This window comes from Haemaphysalis longicornis, unplaced genomic scaffold (genome assembly GCF_048455015.1).
Source record: "Haemaphysalis longicornis isolate Haplotype H1 unplaced genomic scaffold, Haemaphysalis longicornis Haplotype H1 scaffold_7, whole genome shotgun sequence".
NCBI lineage: Eukaryota > Metazoa > Arthropoda > Arachnida > Ixodida > Ixodidae > Haemaphysalis > Haemaphysalis longicornis.
In genome coordinates this window covers 183,265,893-183,285,411 of record NW_027526422.1, presented here as the reverse complement: position 1 = coordinate 183,285,411, position 19,519 = coordinate 183,265,893, and positions in this window count along the sequence as shown.

Genomic DNA, 19,519 nt, shown 5'->3' with positions numbered 1-19,519 from the left:
TATACGCAGGGAAGAAGCTGCGCAACGGCTTTCCTTTAAAAGTGAAAAATTGCGCATGGTGGTCTCTAATGGTGAACCCGAGCAGAAATCGGTATCAGTTCAACAAGTAGAATTATCACGCGTAGAAGAGTTGGTGCATATACGCAGGGAAGAAGCTGCGCAACGGCTTTCCTTTAGTAGAGAAAAATTGCGCATCATGGTCTCTAATGGTGAACCCGAGCAGAAATCGGTATCAGTTCAACAAGTCGAACTATCACGGGTAAAAGAGTTGATGCATATACGCAGGGAAGAAGCTGCGCAACGACTTTCCTTTAGTAGAGAAAAATTGCGCATCGTGGTCTCTAATGGTGAACCCGAGCAGAAATCGGTATCAGTTCAACAAGTAGAAATGTCACGGGTAAAAGAGTTGATGCATATACGCAGGGAAGAAGCTGCGCAACGGCTTTCCTTTAGTAGAGAAAAATTGCGCATCATGGTCTCTAATGGTGAACCCGAGCAGAAATCGGTATCAGTTCAACAAGTAGAAATATTACGGGTAAAAGAGTTGATGCATATACGCAGGGAAGAAGCTGCGCAACGACTTTCCTTTAGTAGAGAAAAATTGGGCATCGTGGTCTCTAATGGTGAACCCGAGCAGAAATCGTTATCAGTTCAACAAGTAGAAATGTCACGGGTAAAAGAGTTGATGCATATACGCAGGGAAGAAGCTGCGCAACGACTTTCCTTTAGTAGAGAAAAATTGCGCATCGTGGTCTCTAATGGTGAACCCGAGCAGAAATAGGTATCAGTTCAACAAGTAGAAATGTCACGGGTAAACGAGTTGATGCATATACGCAGGGAAGAAGCTGCGCAACGACTTTCCTTTAGTAGAGAAAAATTGCGCATCGTGGTCTCTAATGGTGAACCCGAGCAGAAATTGGTATCAGTTCAACAAGTAGAAATGTCACGGGTAAAAGAGTTGATGCATATACGCAGGGAAGAAGCTGCGCAACGACTTTTACAAGTAGAAATGTCACGGGTAAAAGAGTTGATGCATATACGCAGGGAAGAAGCTGCGCAACGACTTTCCTTTAGTAGAGAAAAATTGCGCATCGTGGTCTCTAATGGTGAACCCGAGCAGAAATCGGTATCAGTTCAACAAGTAGAAATGTCACGGGTAAAAGAGTTGATGCATATACGCAGGGAAGAAGCTGCGCAACGACTTTCCTTTAGTAGAGAAAAATTGCGCATCGTGGTCTGTAATGGTGAACCCGAGCAGAAATCGGTATCAGTTCAACAAGTAGAAATGTCACGGGTGAAAGAGTTGATGCATATACGCAGGGAAGAAGCTGCGCAACGACTTTCCTTTAGTAGAGAAAAATTGCGCATCGTGGTCTCTAATGGTGAACCCGAGCAGAAACCGGTATCAGTTCAACAAGTAGAAATGTCACGGGTAAAAGAGTTGATGCATATACGCAGGGAAGAAGCTGCGCAACGACTTTCCTTTAGTAGAGAAAAATTGCGCATCGTGGTCTCTAATGGTGAACCCGTGCAGAAATCGGTATCAGTTCAACAAGTAGAAATATCACGGGTAAAAGAGTTGATGCATATACGCAGGGAAGAAGCTGCGCAACGACTTTCCTTTAGTAGAGAAAAATTGCGCATCGGGGTCTTTAATGGTGAACCCGAGCAGAAATCGGTATCACTTCAACAAGTAGAAATATCACGGGTAAAAGTGTTGATGCATATACGCAGGGAAGAAGCTGCGCAACGGCTTTCCTTTAGTAGAGAAAAATTGCGCATCGTGGTCTCTAATGGTGAACCCGAGCAGAAATCGGTATCAGTTCAACAAGTAGAAATGTCACGGGTAAAAGAGTTGATGCATATACGCAGGGAAGAAGCTGCGCAACGACTTTCCTTTAGTAGAGAAAAATTGCGCATCGGGGTCTCTAATGGTGAACCCGAGCAGAAATCGGTATCACTTCAACAAGTAGAAATATCACGGGTAAAAGTGTTGATGCATATACGCAGGGAAGAAGCTGCGCAACGGCTTTCCTTTAATAGTGAAAAATTGCGCATCGTGGTCTCTAATGGTGAACCCGAGCAGAAATCGGTATCAGTTCAACAAGTAGAACTATCACGCGTAGAAGATTTGGTGCATATACGCAGGGAAGAAGCTGCGCAACGGCTTTCCTTTAGTAGAGAAAAATTGCGCATCGGGGTCTCTAATGGTGAACCCGAGCAGAAATCGGTATCACTTCAACAAGTAGAAATATCACGGGTAAAAGTGTTGATGCATATACGCAGGGAAGAAGCTGCGCAACGGCTTTCCTTTAGTAGAGAAAAATTGCGCATCATGGTCTCTAATGGTGAACCCGAACAGAAATCGGTATCAGTTCAACAAGTTGAACTATCACGGGTAGAAAAGTTGGTGCATATACGCAGGGAAGAAGCTGCGCAACGGCTTTCCTTTAGTAGAGAAAAATTGCGCATCGGGGTCTCTAATGGTGAACCCGAGCAGAAATCGGTATCAGTTCAACAAGTAGAAATACGACGGGTAAAAGTGTTGATGCATATACGCAGGTAAGAAGCTGCGCAACGGCTTTCCTTTAGTAGAGAAAAATTGCGCATCGGGGTCTCTAATGGTGAACCCGAGTAGAAATCGGTATCAGTTCAACAAGTAGAAATATCACGGGTAAAATTGTTGATGCATATACGCAGGGAAGAAGCTGCGCAACGGCTTTCCTTTAGTAGAGAAAAATTGCGCATCGTGGTCTCTAATGGTGAACCCGAGCAGAAATCGGTATCAGTTCAAAAAGTAGAAATGTCACGGGTAAAAGAGTTTATGCATATACGCAGGGAAGAAGCTGCGCAACGACTTTCCTTTAGTAGAGAAAAATTGCGCATCGTGTTCTCTAATGGTGAACCCGAGCAGAAATCGGTATCAGTTCAACAAGTAGAAATTTCACAGGTAAAAGAGTTGATGCATATACGCAGGGAAGAAGCTGCGCAACGGCTTTTCTTTAGTAGAGAAAAATTGCGCATCGTGGTCTGTAATGGTGAACCCGAGCAGAAATCGGTATCACTTCAACAAGTAGAAATATCACGGGTAAAGGAGTTGATGCATATACGCAGGGAAGAAGCTGCGCAACGGCTTTCCTTTATAAGAGAAAAATTGCGCATCGTGGACTCTAATGGTGAACCCGAGCAGAAATCGGTATCAGTTCAACAAGTAGAAATGTCACGGGTAAAAGAGTTGATGCATATACGCAGGGAAGAAGCTGCGCAACGGCTTTCCTTTAGTAGAGAAAAATTGCGCATCGTGGTCTGTAATGGTGAACCCGAGCAGAAATCGGTATTAGTTCAACAAGTAGAAATATCACGGGTAAAAGAGTTGATGCATATACGCAGGGAAGAAGCTGCGCAACGACTTTTTTTTAGTAGAGAAAAATTGCGCATCGTGGTCTCTAATGGTGAACCCGAGCAGAAATCGGTATTTAGTTCAACAAGTAGAAATGTCACGGGTAAAAGAGTTGATGCATATACGCAGGGAAGAAGCTGCGCAACGACTTTCCTTTAGTAGAGAAAAATTGCGCATCGTGGTCTCTAATGGTGAACCCGAGCAGAAATCGGTATCAGTTCAACAAGTAGAAATGTCACGGGTAAAAGAGTTGATGCATATACGCAGGAAAGAAGCTGCGCGACGACGTTCCTTTAGTAGAGAAAAATTGCGCATCGTGGTCTCTAATGGTGAACCCGAGCAGAAATCGGTATCAGTTCAACAAGTAGAAATGTCACGGGTAAAAGAGTTGATGCATATACGCAGGGAAGAAGCTGCGCAACGGCTTTCCTTTAGTAGAGAAAAATTGCGCATCGTGGTCTCTAATGGTGAACCCGAGCAGAAATAGGTATCAGTTCAACAAGTAGAAATGTCACGGGTAAACGAGTTGATGCATATACGCAGGGAAGAAGCTGCGCAACGACTTTCCTTTAGTAGAGAAAAATTGCGCATCGTGGTCTCTAATGGTGAACCCGAGCAGAAATTGGTATCAGTTCAACAAGTAGAAATGTCACGGGTAAAAGAGTTGATGCATATACGCAGGGAAGAAGCTGCGCAACGACTTTTACAAGTAGAAATGTCACGGGTAAAAGAGTTGATGCATATACGCAGGGAAGAAGCTGCGCAACGACTTTCCTTTAGTAGAGAAAAATTGCGCATCGTGGTCTCTAATGGTGAACCCGAGCAGAAATCGGTATCAGTTCAACAAGTAGAAATATTACGGGTAAAAGAGTTGATGCATATACGCAGGGAAGAAGCTGCGCAACGACTTTTTTTTAGTAGAGAAAAATTGCGCATCGTGGTCTCTAATGGTGAACCCGAGCAGAAATTGGTATCAGTTCAACAAGTAGAAATGTCACGGGTAAAAGAGTTTATGCATATACGCAGGGAAGAAGCTGCGCAACGGCTTTCCTTTAGTAGAGAAAAATTGCGCATCGTGGTCTCTAATGGTGAAATCGAGCAGAAATAGGTATCAGTTCAACAAGTAGAAATGTCACGGGTAAACGAGTTGATGCATATACGCAGGGAAGAAGCTGCGCAACGACTTTCCTTTAGTAGAGAAAAATTGCGCATCGTGGTCTCTAATGGTGAACCCGAGAAGAAATTGGTATCAGTTCAACAAGTAGAAATGTCACGGGTAAAAGAGTTGATGCATATACGCAGGGAAGAAGCTGCGCAACGACTTTTACAAGTAGAAATGTCACGGGTAAAAGAGTTGATGCATATACGCAGGGAAGAAGCTGCGCAACGACTTTCCTTTAGTAGAAAAAATTGCGCATCGTGGTCTTTAATGGTGAACCCGAGCAGAAATCGGTATCAGTTCAACAAGTACAAATGTCACGGGTAAAAGAGTTGATGCATATACGCAGGGAAGAAGCTGCGCAACGGCTTTCCTTTAGTAGAGAAAAATTGCGCATCATGGTCTCTAATGGTGAACCCGAGCAGAAATCGGTATCAAGTCAACAAGTAGAAATATTACGGGTAAAAGAGTTGATGCATATACGCAGGGAAGAAGCTGCGCAACGGCTTTCCTTTAGTAGAGAAAAATTGCGCATCGTGGTCTCTAATGGTGAACCCGAGCAGAAATCGGCATCAGTTCCACAAGTAGAAATATCACGGGTAAAAGAGTTGATGCATATACGCAGGTAAGAAGCTGCGCAACGACTTTTCTTTAGTAGAGAAAAATTGCGCATCGTGGTCTCTAATGGTGAACCCGAGCAGAAATCGGTATCAGTTCAACAAGTAGAAATGCCACGGGTAAAAGAGTTGATGCATATACGCAGGGAAGAAGCTGCGCAACGGCTTTCCTTTAGTAGAGAAAAATTGCGCATCGGGGTCTCTAATGGTGAACCCGAGCAGAAATCGGTATCACTTCAACAAGTAGAAATATCACGGGTAAAAGTGTTGATGCATATACGCAGGGAAGAAGCTGCGCAACGGCTTTCCTTTAATAGTGAAAAATTGCGCATCGTGGTCTCTAATGGTGAACCCGAGCAGAAATCGGTATCAGTTCAACAAGTAGAACTATCACGCGTAGAAGAGTTGGTGCATATACGCAGGGAAGAAGCTGCGCAACGACTTTCCTTTAGTAGAGAAAAATTGCGCATCGGGGTCTCTAATGGTGAACCCGAGCAGAAATCGGTATCACTTCAACAAGTACAAATAACACGGGTAAAAGTGTTGATGCATATACGCAGGGAAGAAGCTGTGCAACGGCTTTCCTTTAGTAGAGAAAAATTGCGCATCATGGTCCAATGGTGAACCCGAGCAGAAATCGGTATCAGTTCAACAAGTAGAACTATCACGGGTAAAAGAGTTGATGCATATACGCAGGGAAGAAGCTGCGCAACGACTTTCCTTTAGTAGAGAAAAATTGCGCATCGTGGTCTCTAATGGTGAACCCGAGCAGAAATCGGTATCAGTTCAACAAGTAGAAATATCACGGGTAAAAGAGTTGATGCATATACGCAGGTAAGAAGCTGCGCAACGACTTTCCTTTAGTAGAGAAAAATTGCGCATCGTGGTCTCTAACGGTGAACCCGAGCAGAAATCGGTATCAGTTCAACAAGTAGAACTGTCACGGGTAAAAGAGTTGATGCATATACGCAGGGAAGAAGCTGCGCAACGGCTTCCCTTTAGTAGAGAAAAATTGCGCATCGGGGTCTCTAATGGTGAACTCGAGCAGAAATCGGTATCACTTCAACAAGTAGAAATATCACGGGTAAAAGTGTTGATGCATATACGCAGGGAAGAAGCTGCGCAACGGCTTTCCTTTAATAGTGAAAAATTGCGCATCGTGGTCTCTAATGGTGAACCCGAGCAGAAATCGGTATCAGTTCAACAAGTAGAACTATCACGCGTAGAAGAGTTGGTGCATATACGCAGGGAAGAAGCTGCGCAACGGCTTTCCTTTAGTAGAGAAAAATTGCGCATCGGGGTCTCTAATGGTGAACCCGAGCAGAAATCGGTATCATTTCAACAAGTAGAAACATCACGGGTAAAAGTGTTGATGCATATACGCAGGGCAGAAGCTGCGCAACGGCTTTCCTTTAGTAGAGAAAAATTGCGCATCATGGTCTCTAATGGTGAACCCGAGCAGAAATCGGTATCAGTTCAACAAGTAGAACTATCACGGGTAAAAGAGTTGATGCATATACGCAGGGAAGAAGCTGCGCAACGACTTTCCTTTAGTAGAGAAAAATTGCGCATCGTGGTCTCTAATGGTGAACCCGAGCAGAAATCGGTATCAGTTCAACAAGTAGAAATGTCACGGATAAAAGAGTTGATGCATATACGCAGGGAAGAAGCTGCACAACGGCTTTCCTTTAGTAGAGAAAAATTGCGCATCATGGTCTCTAATGGTGAACCCGAGCAGAAATCGGTATCAGTTCAACAAGTAGAAATATTACGGGTAAAAGAGTTGATGCATATACGCAGGGAAGAAGCTGCGCAACGGCTTTCCTTTAGTCGAGAAAAATGGCGCATCGTGGTCTCTAATAGTGAACCCGAGCAGAAATCGGCATCAGTTCAACAAGTAGAAATATCACGGGTAAAAGAGTTGATGCATATACGCAGGTAAAAAGCTGCGCAACGACTTTCCTTTAGTAGAGAAAAATTGCGCATCGTGGTCTCTAATGGTGAACCCGAGCAGAAATCGGTATCAGTTCAACAAGTAGAAATGTCACGGGTAAAAGAGTTGATGCATATACGCAGGGAAGAAGCTGCGCAACGGCTTTCCTTTAGTAGAGAAAAATTGCGCATCGGGGTCTCTAATGGTGAACCCGAGCAGAAATCGGTATCACTTCAACAAGTAGAAATATCACGGGTAAAAGTGTTGATGCATATACGCAGGGAAGAAGCTGCGCAACGGCTTTCCTTTAATAGTGAAAAATTGCGCATCGTGGTCTCTAATGGTGAACCCGAGCAGAAATCGGTATCAGTTCAACAAGTAGAACTATCACGCGTAGAAGAGTTGGTGCATATACGCAGGGAAGAAGCTGCGCAACGACTTTCCTTTAGTAGAGAAAAATTGCGCATCGGGGTCTCTAATGGTGAACCCGAGCAGAAATCGGTATAACTTTAACAAGTAGAAATATCACGGGTAAAAGTGTTGATGCATATACGCAGGGAAGAAGCTGTGCAACGGCTTTCCTTTAGTAGAGAAAAATTGCGCATCATGGTCTCTAATGGTGAACCCGAGCAGAAATCGGTATCAGTTCAACAAGTAGAACTATCACGGGTAAAAGAGTTGATGCATATACGCAGGGAAGAAGCTGCGCAACGACTTTCCTTTAGTAGAGAAAAATTGCGCATCGTGGTCTCTAATGGTGAACCCGAGCAGAAATCGGTATCAGTTCAACAAGTAGAAATGTCACGGGTAAAAGAGTTGATGCATATACGCAGGGAAGAAGCTGCGCAACGGCTTCCCTTTAGTAGAGAAAAATTGCGCATCGGGGTCTCTAATGGTGAACCCGAGCAGAAATCGGTATCACTTCAACAAGTAGAAATATCACGGGTAAAAGTGTTGATGCATATACGCAGGGAAGAAGCTGCGCAACGGCTTTCCTTTAAAAGTGAAAAATTGCGCATCTTGGTCTCTAATGGTGAACCCGAGCAGAAATCGGTATCAGTTCAACAAGTAGAACTATCACGCGTAGAAGAGTTGGTGCATATACACAGGGAAGAAGCTGCGCAACGGCTTTCCTTTAGTAGAGAAAAATTGCGCATCATGGTCTCTAATGGTGAACCCGAGCAGAAATCGGTATCAGTTCAACAAGTCGAACTATCACGGGTAAAAGAGTTGATGCATATACGCAGGGAAGAAGCTGCGCAACGACTTTCCTTTAGTAGAGAAAAATTGCGCATCGTGGTCTCTAATGGTGAACCCGAGCAGAAATCGGTATCAGTTCAACAAGTAGAAATGTCACGGGTAAAAGAGTTGATGCATATACGCAGGGAAGAAGCTGCGCAACGGCTTTCCTTTAGTAGAGAAAAATTGCGCATCATGGTCTCTAATGGTGAACCCGAGCAGAAATCGGTATCAGTTCAACAAGTAGAAATATTACGGGTAAAAGAGTTGATGCATATACGCAGGGAAGAAGCTGCGCAACGACTTTCCTTTAGTAGAGAAAAATTGGGCATCGTGGTCTCTAATGGTGAACCCGATCAGAAATCGTTATCAGTTCAACAAGTAGAAATGTCACGGGTAAAAGAGTTGATGCATATACGCAGGGAAGAAGCTGCGCAACGACTTTCCTTTAGTAGAGAAAAATTGCGCATCGTGGTCTCTAATGGTGAACCCGAGCAGAAATAGGTATCAGTTCAACAAGTAGAAATGTCACGGGTAAACGAGTTGATGCATATACGCAGGGAAGAAGCTGCGCAACGACTTTCCTTTAGTGGAGAAAAATTGCGCATCGTGGTCTCTAATGGTGAACCCGAGCAGAAATCGGTATCAGTTCAACAAGTAGAAATGTCACGGGTAAAAGAGTTGATGCATATACGCAGGGAAGAAGCTGCGCAACGGCTTTCCTTTAGTAGAGAAAAATTGCGCATCGTGGTCTCTAATCGTGAACCCGAGCAGAAATCGGTATCAGTTCAACAAGTAGAAATATTACGGGTAAAAGAGTTGATGCATATACGCAGGGAAGAAGCTGCGCAACGACTTTCCTTTAGTAGAGAAAAATTGCGCATCGTGGTCTCTAATGGTGAACCCGAGCAGAAATTGGTATCAGTTCAACAAGTAGAAATGTCACGGGTAAAAGAGTTGATGCATATACGCAGGGAAGAAGCTGCGCAACGACTTTTACAAGTAGAAATGTCACGGGTAAAAGAGTTGATGCATATACGCAGGGAAGAAGCTGCGCAACGACTTTCCTTTAGTAGAGAAAAATTGCGCATCGTGGTCTCTAATGGTGAACCCGAGCAGAAATCGGTATCAGTTCAACAAGTAGAAATGTCACGGGTAAAAGAGTTGATGCATATACGCAGGGAAGAAGCTGCGCAACGACTTTCCTTTAGTAGAGAAAAATTGCGCATCGTGGTCTGTAATGGTGAACCCGAGCAGAAATCGGTATCAGTTCAACAAGTGGAAATGTCACGGGTGAAAGAGTTGATGCATATACGCAGGGAAGAAGCTGCGCAACGACTTTCCTTTAGTAGAGAAAAATTGCGCATCGTGGTCTCTAATGGTGAACCCGAGCAGAAACCGGTATCAGTTCAACAAGTAGAAATGTCACGGGTAAAAGAGTTGATGCATATACGCAGGGAAGAAGCTGCGCAACGACTTTCCTTTAGTAGAGAAAAATTGCGCATCGTGGTCTCTAATGGTGAACCCGAGCAGAAATCGGTATCAGTTCAACAAGTAGAAATATCACGGGTAAAAGAGTTGATGCATATACGCAGGGAAGAAGCTGCGCAACGACTTTCCTTTAGTAGAGAAAAATTGCGCATCGGGGTCTCTAATGGTGAACCCGAGCAGAAATCGGTATCACTTCAACAAGTAGAAATATCACGGGTAAAAGTGTTGATGCATATACGCAGGGAAGAAGCTGCGCAACGGCTTTCCTTTAGTAGAGAAAAATTGCGCATCGTGGTCTTAATGGTGAACCCGAGCAGAAATCGGTATCAGTTCAACAAGTAGAAATGTCACGGGTAAAAGAGTTGATGCATATACGCAGGGAAGAAGCTGCGCAACGACTTTCCTTTAGTAGAGAAAAATTGCGCATCGGGGTCTCTAATGGTGAACCCGAGCAGAAATCGGTATCACTTCAACAAGTAGAAATATCACGGGTAAAAGTGTTGATGCATATACGCAGGGAAGAAGCTGCGCAACGGCTTTCCTTTAATAGTGAAAAATTGCGCATCGTGGTCTCTAATGGTGAACCCGAGCAGAAATCGGTATCAGTTCAACAAGTAGAACTATCACGCGTAGAAGATTTGGTGCATATACGCAGGGAAGAAGCTGCGCAACGGCTTTCCTTTAGTAGAGAAAAATTGCGCATCGGGGTCTCTAATGGTGAACCCGAGCAGAAATCGGTATCACTTCAACAAGTAGAAATATCACGGGTAAAAGTGTTGATGCATATACGCAGGGAAGAAGCTGCGCAACGGCTTTCCTTTAGTAGAGAAAAATTGCGCATCATGGTCTCTAATGGTGAACCCGAACAGAAATCGGTATCAGTTCAACAAGTTGAACTATCACGGGTAGAAAAGTTGGTGCATATACGCAGGGAAGAAGCTGCGCAACGGCTTTCCTTTAGTAGAGAAAAATTGCGCATCGGGGTCTCTAATGGTGAACCCGAGCAGAAATGGGTATCAGTTCAACAAGTAGAAATACGACGGGTAAAAGTGTTGATGCATATACGCAGGTAAGAAGCTGCGCAACGGCTTTCCTTTAGTAGAGAAAAATTGCGCATCGGGGTCTCTAATGGTGAACCCGAGTAGAAATCGGTATCAGTTCAACAAGTAGAAATATCACGGGTAAAATTGTTGATGCATATACGCAGGGAAGAAGCTGCGCAACGGCTTTCCTTTAGTAGAGAAAAATTGCGCATCGTGGTCTCTAATGGTGAACCCGAGCAGAAATCGGTATCAGTTCAAAAAGTAGAAATGTCACGGGTAAAAGAGTTTATGCATATACGCAGGGAAGAAGCTGCGCAACGACTTTCCTTTAGTAGAGAAAAATTGCGCATCGTGTTCTCTAATGGTGAACCCGAGCAGAAATCGGTATCAGTTCAACAAGCAGAAATTTCACAGGTAAAAGAGTTGATGCATATACGCAGGGAAGAAGCTGCGCAACGGCTTTTCTTTAGTAGAGAAAAATTGCGCATCGTGGTCTGTAATGGTGAACCCGAGCAGAAATCGGTATAACTTCAACAAGTAGAAATATCACAGGTAAAGGAGTTGATGCATATACGCAGGGAAGAAGCTGCGCAACAGCTTTCCTTTAGTAGAGAAAAATTGCGCATCGTGGTCTGTAATGGTGAACCCGAGCAGAAATCGGTATCACTTCAACAAGTAGAAATATCACGGGTAAAAGTGTTGATGCATATACGCAGGGAAGAAGCTGCGCAACGGCTTTCCTTTATAAGAGAAAAATTGCGCATCGTGGACTCTAATGGTGAACCCGAGCAGAAATCGGTATCAGTTCAACAAGTAGAAATGTCACGGGTAAAAGAGTTGATGCATATACGCAGGGAAGAAGCTGCGCAACGGCTTTCCTTTAGTAGAGAAAAATTGCGCATCGTGGTCTGTAATGGTGAACCCGAGCAGAAATCGGTATTAGTTCAACAAGTAGAAATATCACGGGTAAAAGAGTTGATGCATATACGCAGGGAAGAAGCTGCGCAACGACTTTTTTTTAGTAGAGAAAAATTGCGCATCGTGGTCTCTAATGGTGAACCCGAGCAGAAATCGGTATTTAGTTCAACAAGTAGAAATGTCACGGGTAAAAGAGTTGATGCATATACGCAGGGAAGAAGCTGCGCAACGACTTTCCTTTAGTAGAGAAAAATTGCGCATCGTGGTGCTCTTTAATGGTGAACCCGAGCAGAAATCGGTATCAGTTCAACAAGTAGAAATGTCACGGGTAAAAGAGTTGATGCATATACGCAGGAAAGAAGCTGCGCGACGACGTTCCTTTAGTAGAGAAAAATTGCGCATCGTGGTCTCTAATGGTGAACCCGAGCAGAAATCGGTATCAGTTCAACAAGTAGAAATGTCACGGGTAAAAGAGTTGATGCATATACGCAGGGAAGAAGCTGCGCAACGGCTTTCCTTTAGTAGAGAAAAATTGCGCATCGTGGTCTCTAATGGTGAACCCGAGCAGAAATAGGTATCAGTTCAACAAGTAGAAATGTCACGGGTAAACGAGTTGATGCATATACGCACGGAAGAAGCTGCGCAACGACTTTCCTTTAGTAGAGAAAAATTGCGCATCGTGGTCTCTAATGGTGAACCCGAGCAGAAATTGGTATCAGTTCAACAAGTAGAAATGTCACGGGTAAAAGAGTTGATGCATATACGCAGGGAAGAAGCTGCGCAACGACTTTTACAAGTAGAAATGTCACGGGTAAAAGAGTTGATGCATATACGCAGGGAAGAAGCTGCGCAACGACTTTCCTTTAGTAGAGAAAAATTGCGCATCGTGGTCTCTAATGGTGAACCCGAGCAGAAATCAGTATCAGTTCAACAAGTAGAAATATTACGGGTAAAAGAGTTGATGCATATACGCAGGGAAGAAGCTGCGCAACGACTTTTTTTTAGTAGAGAAAAATTGCGCATCGTGGTCTCTATTGGTGAACCCGAGCAGAAATTGGTATCAGTTCAACAAGTACAAATGTCACGGGTAAAAGAGTTGATGCATATACGCAGGGAAGAAGCTGCGCAACAGCTTTCCTTTAGTAGAGAAAATTGCGCATCGTGGTCTGTAATGGTGAACCCGAGCAGAAATCGGTATCACTTCAACAAGTAGAAATATCACGGGTAAAAGTGTTGATGCATATACGCAGGGAAGAAGCTGCGCAACGGCTTTCCTTTATAAGAGAAAAATTGCGCATCGTGGACTCTAATGGTGAACCCGAGCAGAAATCGGTATCAGTTCAACAAGTAGAAATGTCACGGGTAAAAGAGTTGATGCATATACGCAGGGAAGAAGCTGCGCAACGGCTTTCCTTTAGTAGAGAAAAATTGCGCATCGTGGTCTGTAATGGTGAACCCGAGCAGAAATCGGTATTAGTTCAACAAGTAGAAATATCACGGGTAAAAGAGTTGATGCATATACGCAGGGAAGAAGCTGCGCAACGACTTTTTTTTAGTAGAGAAAAATTGCGCATCGTGGTCTCTAATGGTGAACCCGAGCAGAAATCGGTATTTAGTTCAACAAGTAGAAATGTCACGGGTAAAAGAGTTGATGCATATACGCAGGGAAGAAGCTGCGCAACGACTTTCCTTTAGTAGAGAAAAATTGCGCATCGTGGTGCTCTTTAATGGTGAACCCGAGCAGAAATCGGTATCAGTTCAACAAGTAGAAATGTCACGGGTAAAAGAGTTGATGCATATACGCAGGAAAGAAGCTGCGCGACGACGTTCCTTTAGTAGAGAAAAATTGCGCATCGTGGTCTCTAATGGTGAACCCGAGCAGAAATCGGTATCAGTTCAACAAGTAGAAATGTCACGGTAAAAGAGTTGATGCATATACGCAGGGAAGAAGCTGCGCAACGGCTTTCCTTTAGTAGAGAAAAATTGCGCATCGTGGTCTCTAATGGTGAACCCGAGCAGAAATAGGTATCAGTTCAACAAGTAGAAATGTCACGGGTAAACGAGTTGATGCATATACGCACGGAAGAAGCTGCGCAACGACTTTCCTTTAGTAGAGAAAAATTGCGCATCGTGGTCTCTAATGGTGAACCCGAGCAGAAATTGGTATCAGTTCAACAAGTAGAAATGTCACGGGTAAAAGAGTTGATGCATATACGCAGGGAAGAAGCTGCGCAACGACTTTTACAAGTAGAAATGTCACGGGTAAAAGAGTTGATGCATATACGCAGGGAAGAAGCTGCGCAACGACTTTCCTTTAGTAGAGAAAAATTGCGCATCGTGGTCTCTAATGGTGAACCCGAGCAGAAATCAGTATCAGTTCAACAAGTAGAAATATTACGGGTAAAAGAGTTGATGCATATACGCAGGGAAGAAGCTGCGCAACGACTTTTTTTTAGTAGAGAAAAATTGCGCATCGTGGTCTCTATTGGTGAACCCGAGCAGAAATTGGTATCAGTTCAACAAGTACAAATGTCACGGGTAAAAGAGTTGATGCATATACGCAGGGAAGAAGCTGCGCAACGGCTTTCCTTTAGTAGAGAAAAATTGCGCATCGTGGTCTCTAATGGTGAAATCGAGCAGAAATAGGTATCAGTTCAACAAGTAGAAATGTCACGGTTAAACGAGTTGATGCATATACGCAGGGAAGAAGCTGCGCAACGACTTTCCTTTAGTAGAGAAAAATTGCGCATTGTGGTCTCTAATGGTGAACCCGAGAAGAAATTGGTATCAGTTCAACAAGTAGAAATGTCACGGGTAAAAGAGTTGATGCATATACGCAGGGAAGAAGCTGCGCAACGACTTTTACAAGTAGAAATGTCACGGGTAAAAGAGTTGATGCATATACGCAGGGAAGAAGCTGCGCAACGACTTTCCTTTAGTAGAGAAAAATTGCGCATCGTGGTCTCTAATGGTGAACCCGAGCAGAAATTGGTATCAGTTCAACAAGTAGAAATGTCACGGGTAAAAGAGTTGATGCATATACGCAGGGAAGAAGCTGCGCAACGACTTTTACAAGTAGAAATGTCACGGGTAAAAGAGTTGATGCATATACGCAGGGAAGAAGCTGCGCAACGACTTTCCTTTAGTAGAGAAAAATTGCGCTTCGTGGTCTCTAATGGTGAACCCGAGCAGAAATCGGTATCAGTTCAACAAGTAAAATGTCACGGGTAAAAGAGTTGATGCATATACGCAGGGAAGAAGCTGCGCAACGACTTTCCTTTAGTAGAGAAAAATTGCGCATCGTGGTCTCTAATGGTGAACCCGAGCAAAAATCGGTATCAGTTCAACAAGTAGAAATGTCATGGGTAAAAGAGTTGATGCATATACGCAGGGAAGAAGCTGCGCAACGACTTTCCTTTAGTAGAGAAAAATTGCGCATCGTGGTCTCTAATGGTGAACCCGAGCAGAAATCGGTATCAGTTCAACAAGTAGAAATGTCACGGGTAAAAGAGTTGATGCATATACGCAGGGAAGAAGCTGCGCAACGGCTTTCCTTTAGTAGAGAAAAATTCCGCATCGGGGTCTCTAATGGTGAACCCGAGCAAAAATCGGTATCAGTTCAACAAGTAGAAATATCACGGCTAAAGAGTTGATGCATATACGCAGGGAAGAAGCTGCGCAACGACTTTCCTTTAGTAGAGAAAAATTGCGCATCGTGGTCTCTAATGGTGAACCCGAGCAGAAATCGGTATCAGTTCAACAAGTAGAAATATTACGGGTAAGAGAGTTGATGCATATACGCAGGGAAGAAGCTGCGCAACGACTTTCCTTTAGTAGAGAAAAATTGCGCATCGTGGTCTCTAATGGTGAACCCGAGCAGAAATCGGTATCAGTTCAACAAGTAGAAATGTCACGGGTAAAAGAGTTGATGCATATACGCAGGGAAGAAGCTGCGCAACGACTTTCCTTTAGTAGAGAAAAATTGCGCATCGTGGTCTCTAATGGTGAACCCGAGCAAAAATCGGTATCAGTTCAACAAGTAGAAATATCACGGCTAAAGAGTTGATGCATATACGCAGGGAAGAAGCTGCGCAACGACTTTCCTTTAGTAGAGAAAAATTGCGCATCGTGGTCTCTTATGGTGAACCCGAGCAGAAATCGGTATCAGTTCAACAAGTAGAAATGTCACGGGTAAAAGAGTTGATGCATATACGCAGGGAAGAAGCTGCGCAACGGCTTTCCTTTAGTAGAGAAAAATTCCGCATCGGGGTCTCTAATGGTGAACCCGAGCAGAAATCGGTATCAGTTCAACAAGTAGAAATGTCATGGGTAAAAGAGTTGATGCATATACGCAGGGAAGAAGCTGCGCAACGACTTTCCTTTAGTAGAGAAAAATTGCGCATCGTGGTCTCTAATGGTGAACCCGAGCAGAAATCGGTATCAGTTCAACAAGTAGAAATATTACGGGTAAGAGAGTTGATGCATATACGCAGGGAAGAAGCTGCGCAACGACTTTCCTTTAGTAGAGAAAAATTGCGCATCGTGGTCTCTAATGGTGAACCCGAGCAGAAATCGGTATCAGTTCAACAAGTAGAAATGTCAGGGGTAAAAGAGTTGATGCATATACGCAGGGAAGAAGCTGCGCAACGACTTTCCTTTAGTAGAGAAAAATTGCGCATCGTGGTCTCTAATGGTGAACCCGAGCAGAAATCGGTATCAGTTCAACAAGTAGAAATATCACGGGAAAAGAGTTGATGCATATACGCAGGGGAGAAGCTGTGCAACGACTTTCCTTTAGTAGAGAAAAATTGAGCATCGTGGTCTCTAATGGTGAACCCGAGCAGAAATCGGTATCAGTTCAACAAGTAGAAATATCACGGGAAAAGAGTGGATGCATATACGCAGGGGAGAAGCTGCGCAACGACTTTCCTTTAGTAGAGAAAAATTGCGCATCGTGGTCTCTAATGGTGAACCCGAGCAGAAATCAGTATCAGTTCAACAAGTAGAAATGTCACGGGTAAAAGAGTTGATGCATATACGCAGGGAAGAAGCTGCGCAACGGCTTTCCTTTAGTAGAGGAAAATTGCGCATCTTGGTCTCTAATGGTGAACCCGAGCAGAAATCGGTATCAGTTCAACAAGTAGAAATATCACGGGAAAAGAGTTGATGCATATACGCAGGGGAGAAGCTGCGCAACGACTTTCCTTTAGTAGAGAAAAATTGCGCATCGTGGTGTCTAATGGTGAACCCGAGCAGAAATCGTATCAGTTCAACAAGTAGAAATATCACGGGTAAAAGAGTTGATGCATATATGCAGGGAAGAAGCTGCGCAACGACTTTCCTTTAGTAGAGAAAAATTGCGCATCGTGGTCTCTAATGGTGAACCCGAGCAGAAATCGGTATCAGTTCAACAAGTAGAAATGTCACGGGTAAAAGAGTTGATGCATATACGCAAGGAAAGAAGCTGCGCAACGACTTTCCTTTAGTAGAGAAAAATTGCGCATCGTGGTCTCTAATGGTGAACCCGAGCAGAAATCGGTATCAGTTCAACAAGTAAAAATGTCACGGGTAAAAGAGTGGATGCATATACGCAGGGAAGAAGCTGCGCAACGACTTTCCTTTAGTAGAGAAAAATTGCGCATCGTGGTCTCTAATGGTGAACCCGAGCAGAAATCGGTATCAGTTCAACAAGTAGAAATGTCACGGGTAAAAGAGTTGATGCATATACGCAGTGAAGAAGCTGCGCAACGACTTTCCTTTAGTAGAGAAAAATGACGCATCGTGGTCTCTAATGGTGAACCCGAGCAGAAATCGGTATCAGTTCAACAAGTAGAAATGTCACGGGTAAAAGAGTTGATGCATATACGCAGGGAAGAAGCTGCGCAACGACTTTCCTTTAGTAGAGAAAAATTGCGCATCGTGGTCTCTAATGGTGAACCCGAGCAGAAATCGGTATCAGTTCAACAAGAAGAAATGTCACGGGTAAAAGAGTTGATGCATATACGCAGGGAAGAAGCTGCGCAACGGCTTTCCTTTAGTAGAGAAAAATAGCGCATCGGGGTCTCTAATGGTGAACCCGAGCAGAAATCGGTATCAGTTCAACAAGTAGAAATGTCACGGGTAAAAGAGTTGATGCATATACGCAGGGAAGAAGCTGCGCAACGACTTTCCTTTAGTAGAGAAAAATTGCGCATCGTGGTGCTCTTTAATGGTGAACCCGAGCAGAAATCGGTATCAGTTCAACAAGTAGAAATGTCACGGGTAAAAGAGTTGATGCATATACGCAGGAAAGAAGCTGCGCGACGACGTTCCTTTAGTAGAGAAAAATTGCGCATCGTGGTCTCTAATGGTGAACCCGAGCAGAAATCGGTATCAGTTCAACAAGTAGAAATGTCACGGGTAAAAGAGTTGATGCATATACGCAGGGAAGAAGCTGCGCAACGGCTTTCCTTTAGTAGAGAAAAATTGCGCATCGTGGTCTCTAATGGTGAACCCGAGCAGAAATAGGTATCAGTTCAACAAGTAGAAATGTCACGGGTAAACGAGTTGATGCATATACGCACGGAAGAAGCTGCGCAACGACTTTCCTTTAGTAGAGAAAAATTGCGCATCGTGGTCTCTAATGGTGAACCCGAGCAGAAATTGGTATCAGTTCAACAAGTAGAAATGTCACGGGTAAAAGAGTTGATGCATATACGCAGGGAAGAAGCTGCGCAACGACTTTTACAAGTAGAAATGTCACGGGTAAAAGAGTTGATGCATATACGCAGGGAAGAAGCTGCGCAACGACTTTCCTTTAGTAGAGAAAAATTGCGCATCGTGGTCTCTAATGGTGAACCCGAGCAGAAATCAGTATCAGTTCAACAAGTAGAAATATTACGGGTAAAAGAGTTGATGCATATACGCAGGGAAGAAGCTGCGCAACGACTTTTTTTTAGTAGAGAAAAATTGCGCATCGTGGTCTCTATTGGTGAACCCGAGCAGAAATTGGTATCAGTTCAACAAGTACAAATGTCACGGGTAAAAGAGTTGATGCATATACGCAGGGAAGAAGCTGCGCAACGGCTTTCCTTTAGTAGAGAAAAATTGCGCATCGTGGTCTCTAATGGTGAAATCGAGCAGAAATAGGTATCAGTTCAACAAGTAGAAATGTCACGGTTAAACGAGTTGATGCATATACGCAGGGAAGAAGCTGCGCAACGACTTTCCTTTAGTAGAGAAAAATTGCGCATTGTGGTCTCTAATGGTGAACCCGAGAAGAAATTGGTATCAGTTCAACAAGTAGAAATGTCACGGGTAAAAGAGTTGATGCATATACGCAGGGAAGAAGCTGCGCAACGACTTTTACAAGTAGAAATGTCACGGGTAAAAGAGTTGATGCATATACGCAGGGAAGAAGCTGCGCAACGACTTTCCTTTAGTAGAGAAAAATTGCGCATCGTGGTCTCTAATGGTGAACCCGAGCAGAAATTGGTATCAGTTCAACAAGTAGAAATGTCACGGGTAAAAGAGTTGATGCATATACGCAGGGAAGAAGCTGCGCAACGACTTTTACAAGTAGAAATGTCACGGGTAAAAGAGTTGATGCATATACGCAGGGAAGAAGCTGCGCAACGACTTTCCTTTAGTAGAGAAAAATTGCGCTTCGTGGTCTCTAATGGTGAACCCGAGCAGAAATCGGTATCAGTTCAACAAGTAAAATGTCACGGGTAAAAGAGT